Source organism: Bubalus kerabau, chromosome 6 (genome assembly GCF_029407905.1).
Source record: "Bubalus kerabau isolate K-KA32 ecotype Philippines breed swamp buffalo chromosome 6, PCC_UOA_SB_1v2, whole genome shotgun sequence".
In the NCBI taxonomy this organism is placed as follows: Eukaryota; Metazoa; Chordata; class Mammalia; order Artiodactyla; family Bovidae; genus Bubalus; species Bubalus kerabau.
The window spans coordinates 8,547,946-8,560,265 of record NC_073629.1 but is presented as its reverse complement, the minus strand read 5'-3'; the positions used below and the strand labels follow the sequence as shown (position 1 = coordinate 8,560,265).

The 12,320-nt window shown below is 66.5% G+C and overlaps 6 non-coding genes across 6 annotated transcripts; 3 read left to right on the top strand and 3 right to left on the bottom strand.

Moving 5' to 3' along the window:
* Positions 1-1,698: 1,698 nt before the first annotated feature.
* On the bottom strand, positions 1,699-1,769 carry TRNAG-GCC (transfer RNA glycine (anticodon GCC)). Its single transcript has one exon. It is a non-coding gene; the product is annotated as a tRNA-Gly (tRNA).
* A 1,299-nt stretch (positions 1,770-3,068) lies between these two features.
* Positions 3,069-3,151, bottom strand: TRNAL-CAG (transfer RNA leucine (anticodon CAG)). The gene has a single exon. It is a non-coding gene; the product is annotated as a tRNA-Leu (tRNA).
* Positions 3,152-3,687: 536 nt separating this feature from the next.
* TRNAD-GUC (transfer RNA aspartic acid (anticodon GUC)) lies at positions 3,688-3,759 on the top strand. The gene has a single exon. It is a non-coding gene; the product is annotated as a tRNA-Asp (tRNA).
* A 759-nt stretch (positions 3,760-4,518) lies between these two features.
* Positions 4,519-4,590, top strand: TRNAG-UCC (transfer RNA glycine (anticodon UCC)). The gene has a single exon. It is a non-coding gene; the product is annotated as a tRNA-Gly (tRNA).
* Positions 4,591-4,894: 304 nt separating this feature from the next.
* On the top strand, positions 4,895-4,966 carry TRNAE-CUC (transfer RNA glutamic acid (anticodon CUC)). The gene has a single exon. It is a non-coding gene; the product is annotated as a tRNA-Glu (tRNA).
* A 6,033-nt stretch (positions 4,967-10,999) lies between these two features.
* Positions 11,000-11,070, bottom strand: TRNAG-GCC (transfer RNA glycine (anticodon GCC)). Its single transcript has one exon. It is a non-coding gene; the product is annotated as a tRNA-Gly (tRNA).
* Between the last annotated feature and the right edge of the window lie 1,250 nt (positions 11,071-12,320).

Here is a 12,320-nt window from a genome sequence, read left to right as displayed (position 1 = left end):
ATCCCACATCCTGTCATCACCTGTAACGGAAACCGATCTGAAACCCTAATCCTACATGCCCAGGAGTGAATCACAACGCTGTACAGCGGACACGGGCACCAGGCTGTAGATCGTGCTGTTCTACACTTCCAGAACAACGACTGCCACTCCGGGGAAGTCCGTCAGTCGAGGATCGGTCCAAGAGTAGGAAAAAGAAGAGCTTACATTGTGATCCAGCAGACCCAATCCCGGCTACTCATCGGGAAAAGACAGCACGCCCAATGGGAAGAGAGGCGGGCATCCCCCAGGGTCATCGCAGCCCTCGGTGCCGTAGCCGAGACATGGGAAACGCTCATGTGCCGGTCGGCCCGTGGCCGGCACAAGAAGGTGAGGCAAATACATACCGTGGAATGTGACGCAGCCATCAAGAAGGAGCAGCCATCGCCATGGGCCACAAGGCCGGACGGACCCACAGAAGGGACCACTGAGTGAAGTGGGTCGGGTGGAGAGGGACAAAGCTCTGTGGACTCGAACAACGAATACAAAGGAATGTCTGTGCAACGGGAAACCGACCTTGAGACGTAGAAAAGGTGCATAGGGCTACCCAAGGGGAAAGGCAGGGAAGGGACGAAGTTGGAGTCGGATCAAGAGATAGGAAATACTATGCTTACAGTCGATGAGCAACAGAGCTTTCCTCTGTAGCATGAGAACTGTATTCGTGTCTCACCTTAACCTACACTGGAAAATCACCTGGAAAAGAACAGGGGACTGAATCCCTTTGCCGAGCACCTGAGACTAACCCAGGACTGTAAATCAGTTCTACTCGTGTTGGAAGCCGCAGAAAGAGGAGCAGGCCCTGGCCTGGGGTGGGGGGTGGGGGGAGGCAGGCCAGTGCGACAAATGCAAAGGCAGGTTCCTGGACAAGACTGGGATTTGGAATGGCTCAGGGAGGAACTGGGCGTGGGGAGGAGGGGGGGGTGTGCAGATGGGGGAGGCACCGAGCGGGGTGGGGGTGGGATGATGGGGTGCGTTTGGGGAAGTCGGGGGACGGTGAGGGTGCAGGCTGAGGTGGTGGTGCTCTTGCGGCAGGGCTGATGCTGAGGTGTGGCGCGCAACAGGGTTTCAGGGGGATGGGGTGATGTTGGAGACGGTGAGGCCGTCCCTGTTGGAGACCTATTTCTGCCGAGGGACGGGGAGCTGGTGGACTTCTTTGGAACTCCTCCTGCAAGACTCTGGTCCAGGGACCCTCCAGGCGAAAGGGATGTATGCTTGCCAGATGTGGCAACTTCCTTGCTCCTGGCCGTGCAAACGTAGTGTGATTGATTCTCCGGAGTGTGGGGAGAGTGAGGCAGGGAGCTTGGAGACGGACGTTGTGAAAGGTGACGAGGTGGTGCGGGCGGCTGCCAGCCGTGGGGTATTCCTTCCAGGGCAATCCCTGAGCCCCCGGCTGGGTCCGGGTGAGGAAGCGAGCAAACCCAAGAAAGGTGCCTGGACGCACGGGCGGCTGAGCCCGCAGGGCTTGGGGCCACGGAGGCTTGGCAGCAGGGCCTTTTCTGGGTGGGGTGGGGTGGGGCGGGGTGGTGGGCGTCTGCGTGGGAGAGGCAGCGGGCGGCAGGTAGCAGCCAGCGGTTGCAGGAGCGCTGCCCGGAGCGCCTTTCAGCCGGCAGACCTAGCTGGGCTCTGGGGCTGCAGTGCGGGACCAAAAGGGGACGCTGTGGCTGCATGGGCCGGGAATCGAACCCGGGCCTCCCGCGTGGCAGGCGAGAATTCTACCACTGAACCACCCATGCACCGATGACCCAAGCCGCCCGACGCCGCCCCAGAGGCGCTGACCGCCACCCGCCCGGCACTGCTCACTGCTCGCCCGTCGCCCGTCGGCATCTATCTGCTCTATCGGAACAGGAGACGACGGGAGATAGAGGTTGGGGGTGGGGGGCGCGACCTGAAAGCCAGGATCCGGGCACGTGCAGGGCCCCAGGGCGCGGCGCTCTCGGAGGGACCCACTCGGCCCGTCCCGCGCCTTCTGCGCCGACCACGGCCGCCGCGACCCTGTCGGTGTCGCCCGAGGGGGCCGGGAGCCGACGCCGTCTGCCCGGCGCCGGCATCCCTGTCAGGTGCAGGCGCAGGCGCCGCGTGGTCGCTGCGGCCGCGCGCCGACGTTCCTCTCAGCGACCGCCGGGTCCCGACCCCAAGGCGTGTGAGCCCGGCTCGAGCGCTCTGGCGGCCCGCGCTCCCGAGGTCCGGCTCTGACGGGGTGGTGGTGCTGGTGAGGAGGGGCGCTTTGGCAGAGCGGCTCCTGGCTCGGGGACTGCCGGCTGAGGCAGGGAGCGCGCGCAGGCGGGCTTGGCTGCGGCCCGGGCAGCGGCTTCCCCCGGGAACGGGCGCGGGGGCGCCGGCCGGGCGCCTGTGGGTGGGCTGCACGGGCACGCAGGGCTTCCGCTCCCTCCCCAGAGGAGCACCCTTCCCGGGACGGACTCGTGCCAGGAAGACCGGTGTTCGCTGGCCCGCAGGAAGGCTGGGAGGCACGTGTCCCTGGCGGGCGGCAGGCAGGTGTGGCCCGGCCAAGGCCGCAAGGCGCAGAAGCGTCGAGGGCACGCAGCACCCCCCTGGCGGGCAAGGCGGGGGCTCGGCCGCCTCGGTGTGGCTGGGGAGCGCAGGCGGGCCGGCGGGCCGGCTGCGGAGGACAGGGTGCCGGCCGGAGGGAGAGCGGCCGGGGGCGGACGTGGAAGCAAGGCTGCGAGAGCCAGTTGGCCGTTCCCGGCAGAAGTCGGAACGCCGGCGACGCGAGGAGGGCTTGCCACCCGCGGCGGGGCTGCGTGCTTCGGCGCGGCCGGGGGCGGGGCGGGGCCGTGGGAGTGAAAGTGGGAGGGTGGGCGAGGGTGGGCGAGGGTGGGCGAGGGGGAAGCGGGGAGGCAGGAAAACCAGCAGCTGCAGCTGCAGCTGCAGCCAGCTGGGGAGGAAGGATGCGCTGAGGAGGACTGAAGGTTCCTGGGGCGGGGGTGCAGGCGGCGGGAGGCAGCGCGTGTGTGGAGAAAGGCAGTGGCGCGGGGAGGACGGGTGCGTTTGTCCGGCGGGCCAAAAGGCTGGCTTGTCAGGAGTGGGATTCGAACCCACGCCTCCAGGGGAGACTGCGACCTGAACGCAGCGCCTTAGACCGCTCGGCCATCCTGACGGCGGGCCTGGCTGGGCGCGTGGCCGCTCGCCTGGCTGGGACCCGACGCGGCGCCAGCCCCGGTGCCCTTGGCGGGCCGCGCGCTGCGCCGCGGCAGGCAGCCAGGCAGGCAGGCAGGCAGGCGGCCGTCCGGGGTGGGTGTCGACGGAGTCGGCGCGCGGCGGCCGCAGGTCGCGCCCCGGACCCAGCCGGGCCCTGGGCGGGCCGGCCCCTCCCCAGCCGCGCCTCTCCTGGCCGGACGCCGGCCGGCGCGCGCCCACCGTGTCCTCGCAGCCTGGCTTTCCTTCTCGGGCCCCCTTCTGCCGGCGGAATGCCCGCGTTGGAGGCAAGAGGCGGCGCGCACTGGGGCGTGTCCAGTGCCCCGGGGGTCCGGGGCCCTGTCGGGGTGGCGGGCTGCCGCTGTGACCGAGGCGGTTGGTTGGGTGCGCGGTTGGGTCGGGACCCGCGGTGGCCGGGGGCCCGTGCTGGGCAGGGGGACGCGTCGGCAGGCAGCCCGAGAGCCGGTGAGCGGCCGGGCGGTAGGACGGTCGCCGCCGTCCTCGTTAGTATAGTGGTGAGTATCCCCGCCTGTCACGCGGGAGACCGGGGTTCGATTCCCCGACGGGGAGGCCACACCTCCTTTTTGGTGGCCGCGGTCGCTCTCTGTCCTGCCGCCAGGCCCCCAAGGGCCCTTGGTCTCGTCCCGCCGCCTTTGGGCGAGGCGCCAGGGCGCGGTGCCCTGCCTAGCCACCGTCGACCCCCCTCTCCCCGTGCAGCCCTCCAGCCTGACTGAGCCCTTTGTGGTCGCCGGGCGCACGGTCGCCACGGCCGAGCGAGGGCCTCCTTGGCCACCCCACGGCCTTGCCCGACCAGAGCCGGAGCTTGCGGCGCGCCCGGCCGCCCGGCCGCCCACGCACCCACCCCCACTGGCTGCCTCAGTGGGCTCCTAGGCTCGCGACGCCCCCGCCGTGCGGCTCGGCACAGCGCCGCGACGCGTGCAGGCAGCTGGGTCCCGTGTCCCCAAGTCGTCGTGGGAAGTGGCGGCGCCCAGCGCCCGGTGGAGAAGGGCTTTTTTGGCCAGCTGGGTGCGGGAAGCTGCGTGCCCCGCGTTGCCCGCCGGGGCTGAGGGCGGAGGCGTTCGCGGGCCGCGGCGGGGAGCGAAGGGCCGGAGGGCCGCAAGGCCGTCGGGCCGGTGGACCACGCAACGGCGTCGCGCTGGCGCGCATGGGGCGGCGCGCGGCTGCTGGTGGCGCCGGCGGCGGCGCAGAGCCTCCGGCTGACGGGGCGTCGGGGCAGGGATGCGGAGGCGGCGGCGGCGGCGGCGGCGGCGGGGAGCGTATGCTGGGGCGAGCCCGGGGCCGGCGTCCGGAGGCCGCCCGGGCTGTGTAGCGTTGGTGGTATAGTGGTGAGCATAGCTGCCTTCCAAGCAGTTGACCCGGGTTCGATTCCCGGCCAACGCAGCGGGCCGACCTTTTGCTGAGCTGCACCGTCCTCCCGGCAGGGGCGTTCGGGGGGGGGAGAGAGAGCTGGGTGCGGGGAGCCAGCCCGCTGGCCCCGCGGCTTTTGGCGTGTGTGCGAGAAGCCGGCGGCGCGCGCAGTGTTTTGAGGGTGCGGAAAGCAAGACGGCACGCCAGGGCAGGCGGACTGACAGGGCCGGCGGGCGGCTGGACTTGCAAAGGCGGGGTGTGGGCAGCAAGGGGGCGCGGGCGGGTGGCATGGAGGCGCTGGGTTCAGCCGGAGCAGGCGAGGGCCGTGCCCCGACGCTCCCTGGTGGTCTAGTGGTTAGGATTCGGCGCTCTCACCGCCGCGGCCCGGGTTCGATTCCCGGTCAGGGAAGCCTTTCTTCTTCCTCTCCGGAGGCCTGCCACCTGCCGAGGTCCTCGCCGGCGACCCGCCCAGCCTTTTAGCCTACGCAATGGCAACCCACTCTAGTCCTCTTGCCTGGAGAATCCCAGGGACGGGGGAGCCTGGTGGGCTGCCGTCTAGTCTATGGGGTCGCACAGAGTCGGACAGGACTGAAGCGACTTAGCAGCTCAGCACTGCGCCAGAGGCCCCCCCGGGACCCTGCACCTCCAGCCCAAGCGCGATTCAGGCCACCTCCGCCGTCCCCCGGGGCAAAGCTTTTTTGGCCGCAGTGGCGACCTCGCGCCGCGCCGCTTTCACCACGACCGGCCTGAGGCCTCCCATGCCCCGCCTCCCTCCCTCCTGAGGGGCTGCGGCTGCTGGCCCTGGTGGCGGCCGTGATGCTCCTGGGCTTGTGCTGGTTCTCCTGCTGTGGGTGGGGGTGAGGAGGTGGGGTTGGATAGGGCGGGTGGGGGTAGGCGCGGGGGTAGGGGCGCGGGCTGCGGTGGTCACCAACCACCAACGGGGGCCAGCAGCGGCAGGGGCGGTGGCCGCAGCCCAAGGTGAGCGAGGGGGATCTGCCTCTGGGAGAGGGGGCCAGTGGCCACGGACACGCCTGCCTTCCCATGTCCCTCATGCCAGCCACCTCTCTGGGCGGCTTGGCCACTGCGTGCCAGGTCCCGGGCTGGCTGTGACTCCCGTATGCCGCTGGTGTCTCCAAGAGGGTTCTGGTCTGGACTGGGCTCTGGGAGGCGGACCACGGCGCCCGGGAGGCATCGGGATCAGTTCGGTCACTCAGGGCACTGCAGCAGCCCCAGGCTTCCCTGTCCATCACCGACTCGCGCGGCTTGCTCAAACCCACGTCCGTCCAGTCGGGGATGCCACCCAAGCCTCTCATCTTCTGTCGGGTCGTCCCCGTCTCCTCCTGCCTTCCATCAGGGTCTTTTCCCGTGAGTCAGTCCTGCGGGTCAGGTGGCCAGAGGATCGGAGTTTCAGCTTCAGCCTCAGTCCTTCCAATGAATATCCAGGACTGATTTCCTCTAGGATGGACGGGTTGGGTCTCCTCGCAGTCCAAGGGACTCTCAAGAGTCTTCTCCAACACCGCAGTCCAAAAGCATCAATTCTTCGGCACTCGGCCTTCTTTATACTCCACCTCTCACATCTGTTCGTGACCGCCGGAGAAGCCGTAGCTTTCACGAGACGGACCCTCGTCACACCCCTCGTCTCTGCTTTTGGACATGCTGTCAAGATTGGTCATAGCTTTTCTCCCAAGGAGGCGAACGTCTTTTCATTTCACGGCCGCGGCCGGCGTCTGCAGTGCTTTGGGGGAGCCCCCCCAAATGAAGTCTCGCCCGCTTTCTGTTGTTTCCCCATCTATTTGCCATGAAGTGATGGGACGGGATGCCATGATCTTAGTTTTCTGAATGTTGAGTTTGAAGCCAACGTTTTCACTCTCCTCTTTCACTTTCCTCAGGAGGCTCTTTAGTTCTTCTTCGCTCTCCCCGAGGCCAAGGGGTGAAGATGGATGTGGACCTGTGCCGCGAATCCCACCACCGCGCAGTGGAAGGGAGAGAGCTCGCAGATCCGGGCGGGGCGGGGCGGGCCGGGCCGGCCCGGCCCGGCTGGGAAAAGCTAGCCCACCAGCCGGGAGGCGGCAGATGCGCTCGAGGCAGCGATGCCTGCCGGGGAGGACAACCCGACCATCAGGGTGTTTCCCTTGCCTGACCACAGCTCTCAAGCCTACCGGACTGAGGCAAGGTTTACCCAGGCCTCCCTCCCCCACTCGTAACCAAAGGTGGGCACTCGGGCGCACGCACACACACACACGGACACACACACACACACACAGAGCGCCCTGTTCCACGCACCCCTCCCCTAGTTATGACATCTAAGAGTTTCCCATTCTCTCTAACCTGTCTATCCAGGATCCACTCTATCCCTCTCCCCTACCTGTCATCGTCTTCCCCTAGGAACTCTCCCCGAGGGTAATCGCCCACCACAGTCTCCCCCTGGGCCAATCTCGGGCTCGTCTATCCCCAAAGGGTTTCATTTCACGCCTGTTCAAGGACTGTGTCCTTCGGAGGTGAAGTGGACGGCCGACGAAGGTCACCAAAGTGCGTAGAGGGCGGCACATTTGGGTGCGAAAGGCACGAAGCCGAGTCCCCTTTGGGAAAAGAGCCCCGTGTCCCGACGTGTGCTTGTGGTTGTTAAAGGAGGTCTCCTTGAGGCCCCTGCCGTGTCGTGGGCGTCAGCGTGCGTGGGGGAGAGTATGGGACGAAGGTGCTTGGGGCCCTGGCTGGTGGGCGCCCCACGTGGATCAGGGACCTGGGCAGCGCGATCACAGGCAGAGGGGGCGGCAGCGAGCCGAGGGGCTGGCAGGCAGGCCCGGGGGTGCTTGGGTGGGGTCTGCCTGGAGGGCCGGCGGGAAGGGGCGTGTGGGGCTCGCGGGAACCTGGCCCAAAGATCGGCAGGCCACTTGAGCAGGCCCTCTGCAGAAGCATGGGCGCGGTGGCGAAGCCGTGCCAGGCGCAGGTGAGAGGCCGGGACGGATCTGCGGGAGGTAGGGCTGGGCGCGGGGTCGGGGTGGGTCTGTGGAGCCGGAGGGAGGCCCGAGCTGGTGAACGTCAGGGCAGGGCAGGCCAGGCCAGGGCAGGACGTGTGAGGGGGGGCCCGAGCTCCAGGGGGATGGCGGCGGGGGTGGGGGCAAGGGGCCGAGCCTGGAGTCTGGAGGGAAAGGCAGAGGGCAGGCCGTGACAGTGAGGGTGCTGTGGCGTGAGGAAGATGGTGCGAGAGCACTCCATTTGGGCGGGGTGGCGGGTGAACGGGCGAGCCACACTGGTGCGCGGTGCCGCAGGCTGCTCAGGCTCAGCGGTGGGCTGAGGACACAGGCAAGCGAACGACAGAAACGGAGTGCCAGATGGGGGCCAGAACTGGTCCGAGATGGGTGGGTGGGCCCGCCGTACCGCCCCAGAGACCAAAGTCACCACTCATCAGGAGCAAATGTCCAGTCTCGGGTGTGACATGGCTGGGGGGTCAGGGTAGGATGGGGGGTGGTGGTTGGGAGCTCGGGTGGCTGAGATTTCACGAGGACCAAGGAGAGCTCCCATGTGACCGAGCACAGTCATCCCTCCAGGGTACACACCCGCAGAGGGCAAACGTCGGGGAGGTCTGAGGTCCGCACACCGCCACGGACACGGCAGCACTGTTTGCCGTCGCCAAGACACGGAGCAAGGCCCAGCGCCCATGCACACGTGGCGGGCCCGAGAAGAGGTGGCACAGGTGTAGCATGGAACCATCACTCAGGCATAAAGAAGTAAACCAAGTGTTGCCATTTGTCACCAGCAATGACGGACCTAGAGACTCTTACACTTGGTGAAGAATGCCAGACCGCGTGGGACAAAGACATGTGGAACGTGTGAAAGAATGCAAAACGACGCTATTTGCCGGGGAGAAACCCACTCACGCAGAACACCACCTTAGGGTAACGCCAGCGGAAAGGCAGCGCTGCAGCGACGAGTGCGCAGCTGGGACCAACAGATACGCAGGACCCTGGATAGAGGGAGAAGCGCCCAGGTGATCCAGTTCAACACAGGGAATAAGCGTCAGGACCCTGGAGTACCCTCAAGTGGAAAAGAATCTGAAAACATACACGAAATCCAAAATCTGTACATGGGAAACAGAATCACTTTGCGGTCCATCGGAAACGAGCACAATATTGGAAATCCACTGTACTTCCGCAACAACCGCAACTCCGACATTCGAGTAAGCTTTGACAAGAAAACGAAATCTACAGGCAACTAAGTCAGCGGGAAACAGGCGAGCTGTCCCAAGCCCACCCTGGGTACATACCCGTGAGAGCCGCAACTCTTCATTCGGAAAGACACATGCCAACCCCACGGTCATGGCAGCACTGTTTGCCGTAGCCGAGACGTGGAGGAAACCCTAGTGCCCATCCCCAACGGCTCACCCACGAAGGTGCCATACCAGAGAAAGGGAGAGAATGGGATGCCACTGAGCCGTCCACACGAGTCAAGCAGTGTCACTGGCAGCAACAGCGGCTGGAGCTGCAGAATATTACCCTTGGTGAGGGAAGTCACACAGACAGGGTCACAGATGGGGGAATCTAAAGTGTTGTACATATTCACCCCTGTGCCAACCAGCGACAGACTCTCAGACTCGGGAAAGCAGCCTCGGGCTTCCCAAGGGCAGAGTCACGCACGGAGGGATGGATGAGGAGCCGGGCTCAACGGATGTACCGTACCAGTACTGCGTAGAAAGGAGAGGAGCAGCGAGGATACACGGGATGCTACAGGGAATGAGATCCCACATCCTGTCATCACCTGTAACGGAAACCGATCTGAAACCCTAATCCTACATGCACAGGAGTGAATCACAACGCTGTACAGCGGACACGGGCACCAGGCTGTAGATCGTGCTGTTCTACACTTCCAGAACAACGACTGCCACTCCGGGGAAGTCCGTCAGTCGAGGATCGGTCCGAGAGTAGGAAAAAGAAGAGCTTACCTTGTGATCCAGCAGACCCAATCCCGGCTACTCATCGGGAAAAGACAGCACGCCCAATGGGAAGAGAGGCGGGCATCCCCCAGGGTCATCGCAGCCCTCGGTGCCGTAGCCGAGACATGGGAAACGCTCATGTGCCGGTCGGCCCGTGGCCGGCACGAGAAGGTGAGGCAAATACATACCGTGGAATGTGACGCAGCCATCAAGAAGGAGCAGCCATCGCCATGGGCCACAAGGCCGGACGGACCCACAGAAGGGTCCACTGAGTGAAGTGGGTCGGGTGGAGAGGGACAAAGCTCTGTGGACTCGAACAACGAATACAAAGGAATGTCTGTGCAACGGGAAACCGACCTTGAGACGTCCTTGAGAAAAGGTGCACAGGGCTACCCAAGGGGAAAGGCAGGGAAGGGACGAAGTTGGCGTCGGATCAAGAGATAGGAAATACTATGCTTACAGTCGATGAGCAACAGAGCTTTCCTCTGTAGCATGAGAACTGTATTCGTGTCTCACCTTAACCTACACTGGAAAATCACCTGGAAAAGAACAGGGGACTGAATCCCTTTGCCGAGCACCTGAGACTAACCCAGGACTGTAAATCAGTTCTACTCGTGTTGGAAGCCGCAGAAAGAGGGGCAGGCCCTGGCCTGGGGTGGGGGGTGGGGGGAGGCAGGCCAGTGCGACAAATGCAAAGGCAGGTTCCTGGACAAGACTGGGATTTGGATTGGCTCAGGGAGGAACTGGGCGTGGGGAGGAGGGGGGGTGTGCAGATGGGGGAGGCGCCGAGCGGGGTGGGGGTGGGATGATGGGGTGCGTTTGGGGAAGTCGGGGGACGGTGAGGGTGCAGGCTGAGGTGGTGGTGCTCTTGCGGCAGGGCTGATGCTGAGGTGTGGCGCGCAACAGGGTTTCAGGGGGATGGGGTGATGTTGGAGACGGTGAGGCCGTCCCTGTTGGGGACCTATTTCTGCCGAGGGACGGGGAGCTGGTGGACTTCTTTGGAAGTCCTCCTGCAAGACTCTGGTCCAGGGACCCTCCAGGCGAAAGGGATGTATGCTTGCCAGATGTGGCAACTTCCTTGCTCCTGGCCGTGCAAACGTAGTGTGATTGATTCTCCGGAGTGTGGGGAGAGTGAGGCAGGGAGCTTGGAGACGGACGTTGTGAAAGGTGACGAGGTGGTGCGGGCGGCTGCCAGCCGTGGGGTATTCCTTCCAGGGCAATCCCTGAGCCCCCGGCTGGGTCCGGGTGAGGAAGCGAGCAAACCCAAGAAAGGTGCCTGGACGCACGGGCGGCTGAGCCCGCAGGGCTTGGGGCCACGGAGGCTTGGCAGCAGGGCCTTTTCTGGGTGGGGTGGGGTGGGGCGGGGCGGGGTGGTGGGCGTCTGCGTGGGAGAGGCAGCGGGCGGCAGGTAGCAGCCAGCGGTTGCAGGAGCGCTGCCCGGAGCGCCTTTCAGCCGGCAGACCTAGCTGGGCTCTGGGGCTGCAGTGCGGGACCAAAAGGGGACGCTGTGGCTGCATGGGCCGGGAATCGAACCCGGGCCTCCCGCGTGGCAGGCGAGAATTCTACCACTGAACCACCCATGCGCCGATGACCAAAGCCGCCCGACGCCGCCCCAGAGGCGCTGACCGCCACCCGCCCGGCACTGCTCACTGCTCGCCCGTCGCCCGTCGGCATCTATCTGCTCTATCGGAACAGGAGACGACGGGAGATAGAGGTTGGGGGTGGGGGGTGGGGGGCGCGACCTGAAAGCCAGGATCCGGGCACGTGCAGGACCCCAGGGCGCGGCGCTCTCGGAGGGACCCACTCGGCCCGTCCCGCGCCTTCTGCGCCGACCACGGCCGCCGCGACCCTGTCGGTGTCGCCCGAGGGGGCCGGGAGCCGACGCCGTCTGCCCGGCGCCGGCATCCCTGTCAGGTGCAGGCGCAGGCGCCGCGTGGTCGCTGCGGCCGCGCGCCGACGTTCCTCTCAGCGACCGCCGGGTCCCGACCCCAAGGCGTGTGAGCCCGGCTCGAGCGCTCTGGCGGCCCGCGCTCCCGAGGTCCGGCTCTGACGGGGTGGTGGTGCTGGTGAGGAGGGGCCCTTTGGCAGAGCGGCTCCTGGCTCGGGGACTGCCGGCTGAGGCAGGGAGCGCGCGCAGGCGGGCTTGGCTGCGGCCCGGGCAGCGGCTTCCCCCGGGAACGGGCGCGGGGGCGCCGGCCGGGCGCCTGTGGGTGGGCTGCACGGGCACGCAGGGCTTCCGCTCCCTCCCCAGAGGAGCACCCTTCCCGGGACGGACTCGTGCCAGGAAGACCGGTGTTCGCTGGCCCGCAGGAAGGCTGGGAGGCACGTGTCCCCGGCGGGCGGCAGGCAGGTGTGGCCCGGCCAAGGCCGCAAGGCGCAGAAGCGTCGAGGGCACGCAGCACCCCCCTGGCGGGCAAGGCGGGGGCTCGGCCGCCTCGGTGTGGCTGGGGAGCGCAGGCGGGCCGGCGGGCCGGCTGCGGAGGACAGGGTGCCGGCCGGAGGGAGAGCGGCCGGGGGCGGACGTGGAAGCAAGGCTGCGAGAGCCAGTTGGCCGTTCCCGGCAGAAGTCGGAGCGCCGGCGACGCGAGGAGGGCTTGCCACCCGCGGCGGGGCTGCGTGCTTCGGCGCGGCCGGGGGCGGGGCGGGGCCGTGGGAGTGGAAGTGGGAGGGTGGGCGAGGGTGGGCGAGGGTGGGCGAGGGTGGGCGAGGGGGAAGCGGGGAGGCAGGAAAACCAGCAGCTGCAGCTGCAGCTGCAGCCAGCTGGGGAGGAAGGATGCGCTGAGGAGGACTGAAGGTTCCTGGGGCGGGGGTGCAGATGGCGGGAGGCAGCGCG